We start from the raw sequence: 5,298 nt of genomic DNA on the forward strand, positions 1-5,298 counted from the left end.
ATGATATACTATCATTTGCAGCAACATGAGTGGGACTGGAAACCATCAAGTTAAGTGAAGTAAATCAGGCAGAGGAAGACAAATACTGCATGATTTTACTCATACATGGAATCTAAAAGAAAAAATAAAAGTGGTTCCCATAGAAGTAGAAAGTAGAATAACGGTTACTAGAGGACAGGAAGGAAGGGAAATTGGGGGAGTGTAAATGTGGACTAACAGGTATAAAACTATGCTATGTACACTAAGTGAATCACTGTGTAGTATATGCATGTATTGAAACACACTGGACTTTGGGTCAAGATGGTGGAATAGACGGTCCCCAGCATCACTTCTTCCCAAAAAACAATGAATTTACAACTATAACAATGTAACATCAGCCAAGCTGGGGCCGCTGGAGCTCAGGTGAAGAGGAGGAGAGACCTATGGAACTCATGAAGATGGGAGAAACCACGAAGAGAGAAAGAAAAAACTGCTCTCAGTGTTTCGGGCCATGGCCACTTTAAAGCTGGAGCACATGGAGCAGGAGCTGGCAGAAGCCGCAGCTGTGCCCTTTAGATGGAATTACTTGGAGGCGGAAGGGGTGAAGAGGACTTTGGTGGCCCCCAGGGCAGCAGGACCACTAACAGGGTTCATGCGGACCCACGCAAGAGTGAGGAGCCAGAACAGCTGAAAAAGGGAGCCAGAGGAGGGTGAGTCAGCACAGGGGACTGGCGCAGGGCCTCCCATGGGAAGTGTTTGGAGCATGGGCTGTGGGGGAGATGGGCCCACCGGGGGAACAGTGGGACACAGCAAGGACAGCCGATCTGCCCCCCAATAAGTGCAGGACCACTCAGAGGAGAATGGTCAGGAATGCAGAATTGCATGGGGTGCAGTTCAATAAAAACTCAGGCCCAGATCAGAGTTTCTACACAACACAGGTGCACCAAGTATCTGGAGAGCTGGAAGTACCTATAAGGTCAAACCATTAAACCCTGAGCTACACAAAAAGTCTTCCCTAGGGAAACAGCAGCAAAGAGCAGCAATTTAGCTCAACAACGCAGCTCGAGTACTGGTTCCCACAAAAAGTTCCCCCATTTTAGAAGCAAGCTTAGGACAAAAACTTAGTTCCAGCCCAGGCATACCATGAATGCTTTGGGGCCCACCAGGGGACATGAGGCATGGAGCCAGGGGCAGGACCCCAATCCACAACCACTCACACCACCAGCACCTCAGGGCCCCACCTGGAACCCAACAATTGGAGTCAAGGACTGGACCCTACTTCCACATACTGGCACACCACCAATGCCTAGGGGCCGGCTGGGGACCCAGGGCTAGCAGCCGGGACTGGACCCCCTTCCCACAACCAGACACCCAGTGCCAACACTTCGGGGCCCACTCAGGGACATGGGGAAAGGAGAAGGGGACTGGACCCCCCATGCTAGTGCCTTGGGGCCCAAACTGGGACCCAGAGCATGGAGAAGGGGACCAGACCAACCTCCCACAACCAGGTACCCCATGCCAGCACCCTCGGGGCCAACCCGGGGACTTGGGGTAAGGAGGTGGGGACTGGGCCCCCTCCTACAACCAGACACCCTGTGCCTGTGCCCTGGGGCCCACAAGGGGACCCAGGGTATGGAGCTGGGGACTGGACCCTCCCCATGACCAGGCACCCTGTGCCAGCTCCTCAGGGCCTGCCCTGAAACCCAGGGCATGGAGAAGGAGACTGGACCCCCGTTCCATAACTAGGCACAGCATGCCAGCACCTTGGGGCCTGTGCTGGGACCCAGGGCATGGAAAAGGGCACAGGACCCCCCTTCCACAACGAGGCACCCTGTGCCAGTGCCCTGGGGCCCACAAGGGGACCTGAGGTATGGAGCTGGGGACCGGATCCCCTCCCACAATGAGGCACCCCATGCCAGCACCTCAGGGCCTTCCCTGGGACCCGGGACATGGAGAAGGGGACCACACCCCCTCCCAGAACCAGGCACCCACACCAGTGTCCCAAGGCCCACAAGGGGACCCAGGGTACAGAGCTGGGGGCCGGACCCCCTTCCCACAACCAGGCACTCTGTGCCAGCACCTCAGGGCCCACCTATAGACCCGTGGTAAGGAGCTGGGGACCGGACAACCCCACACAACCAGGCACTCTGGGACAGTGCATCAGCGCCCTGCCCAGGGGCCTGAGGCATGGAGAAGGGCACCAGATCTCCCTCCCACAACCAGGCACCCCACGCCAGCACCTCGGGGCCTGCCTGCAGACCTGGGGCATGGAGAGAAGGACAAGACCCCCTCCCACAACCAGGCACCCTGTGCCAGCGCCCAGGGGCCCACCCAGGGACCCAGGGTGTGGAGCCGAGGCCCAGACCCCTGTCCCACAACCAGGCACCCCATGCTAGTGCCTTAGGGCCTTCCCTGAGACCTGGGGCATGGAGAAGGGGACCAGACCCTCCTCCCACAAACCAGGCATACCACACCAGTGCCTTGGTTCTACCCATGAACCCAAGGCATGAAGAAGGGGTCCGAACTCCCCTCCCACAACCAGGCACACCATGCCAGTGGCTTGGGACCCACTCGGTGACCCAGGGCATGGAACTGGGGATCAGACACTCTCCACAACCAGGCACACTGCCAGCCCCAAGGAGCATGCCAAAAACATCTCCTCCATGTGGGTGGCCCACCATAGCTACTACGATAACCATGGCTGCCGTGAAGGTGGCTAGATGCCACAACCACCACAACCACCACGCAGATGGTCCACCAGCCACTGGAGTGAGTTGCCACAAGGAGAGTCACCTGCATAGATAAAGAAAGGAAGAGGATGTCTCTCTCCACAGAGCCCACTTCAGAATGAGGAAGAGGCATCTGCTCTATGATAGTATTGGGGGACCTGATCACACCTCTCAGCATTGGACAGATCACTGGGCAGCAAATCAACAGAGTAACCATTATTCTTTCAGAGGGAGAGAAGAAACCTAGGGTGATTAGGGGGGTAGGGGGGAGAGAAAGGGGGATGAAGAGGGATTAGACAAGGGACATAAAGAATAATTACAATTTATAACAATATATATGCTAGTAATATTGATTTGATCCACATATCTCAATGTTGAAACCCCAAAATATGTATAATCAATTTTGATTCAATAAAAATTAAAATTAAAAACAGAAACACACTGTACATCATAAATATGTACAAGTATATGTTAAAAAATTTTTTAAATGAAATTAAAATAATAAGAAATTAATCGCCAATGGTTGGTGAAAAGTGCAGACAGAACTTTGAGGAGTAACAGGATATTTTAACGAGCTCTCAAAGTATCACCCCACAATTTACTTAATATTTGCAAAGAAAAAAATATTACATTTTCATAGAAAAAGCTCACATACATCACCTTAACCAAGGTCAACATCACCAGAAATGGAACAAATCGACCTGATATTTCAAGAAATGATGCACTCAGAAGAACACAATATCACTTCTGTATATTCTCACCAAAAATACAATTAAATTGAAAGATTTTTACAAGCAGCTGGTAATTATTTGTGTCCTATTTAAAGTGACAGAGGAATTTTTTTTTTAAACGATGAAAGGAACATGAAAAGTTAATGCAAGAAACGATCTGGAATTTTGCTATGAAAAAGACTCTCAGAACCATTTGTGAAATTTGTATAAGGCCTGTAGATTAGCTAATAGCAGTGTTTCTATATTTTCCTGATTTTATAAGTACACAATGGTTGTGTAAAAGAATATGATATTCTTTTTTTTTCCTAATGGCAAAATTTCTGTATCAGATTTTATAATGTCCCCCCCAACAAGAAAATAATATCTTAATATAGACATCTGTGTGTGTGGTTACGTGGGGGGGGGGGTACGTGTGTGTGTGTATGTGTGTGTGTGTGTGTGAGAGAGAGAGAGAGAGAGAGAGAGAGAGAGAGAGAGAGAGAGAGAGAGAGAGAGAGAGAGGGAGAGAGATATGAAAGGTGAACATAACCATTTGGCGAATCCAATTGAAGGGGATGCATAAATTCTTTCTACATTTCTTGCAAATTTTTTTCTGAGCCTAAAACAATGTTTCCAAATAAAAATGTAGAAGAAAATGATGCCAATTACTGTATGGAGTCACTTGGAGATTTCAAATGAACATTATAATATTGAAGGGCCTGAAATTACTTTTTAAATTTGTTTAACTTTTATTTCTAAAACATATAATTAGGAGCCATATGTGCCCATTCAATTGTTGCCAGAAATCTCTATATTGTGAATTTATCAGTATTTGTACAGCTCCAAAACAAGTGCACATTTATTTTCATTCCAAAATACATTTTTATATCCTTCAGGAATATCCTAGAGAAGAGCTTGGTAATCTACAGGGCAAGATTCAGACATCCTATGTTGTTCTTGGAAAGGCTGATACTACAGCCATCAAACCTTTCACACAAGTACTGTATGTTAATGGGCAGTAAGTGTAAAAATGTGGGGAAACAGTCATGCTCTACATACTGGTAGAGCATATAAATTAGCAACCTGTCTGGAGGGAAATATTGCAAAATATATCAAGCTTACGAATTTTTACTAGAGAAACAATTTGTTAGCTGCACAAAAGCGTATGACAGGATAATAAACACTATATTATTTATACAGCAAAACTCTTAGAGCAACTTAATTGCCCATCACTGTAGGATGGACCTAGGATTAGAATGCATAAATACTATAGAAGGCTACAAGTACACCATACAAGTTAAGAGTCTGAGTACATAAGTCAGATAGTACTTACTTTTCCTTAAGCCTCAGTTCTTTCATCATAGAATTTTTGTGAATGTTAAATAAAGATAAAGTATGCATTTCATAGGGTTTTTGTGAGAGTTAGTATATAAAATATTCAGCACAGCGCCTGGCATGAATTAGATGCAAAATAAAATTTAGCCATTGTTTTGTTTCATTACTAATTTATACTCACACAATGGAACACTTTGCAGCTATTTTATTCCATGGTGTCTACACACTATCTACATTAATTTTTATATTATATTTAAGTATAATATTGTTAAAGTGAAAAAGTCAGTTTCAAATAGAATTTAGTATGTCTAGTACGTGTGTGAGTATCTCCACAGAAATTATCGACAAAGGTATAGTCTAAATATTAATTCATAATAATCATGTTTTTCTTTAAATCTACTTTTTCACCTTTTTGAATATGCATGTAGTAATTTCATAATTATGAAAAAGGGTGTCATTTTCATTTTTAAAATGCCATCCCAATACTTAATCCTCTCCCCTTTATCTCAATCTCATTTCCAATTTTTATTGCCCAGGAGAACAGG

Source organism: Galeopterus variegatus, unplaced genomic scaffold, assembly GCF_000696425.1.
Source record: "Galeopterus variegatus unplaced genomic scaffold, G_variegatus-3.0.2 Scaffold1854, whole genome shotgun sequence".
Taxonomy (NCBI): domain Eukaryota; kingdom Metazoa; phylum Chordata; class Mammalia; order Dermoptera; family Cynocephalidae; genus Galeopterus; species Galeopterus variegatus.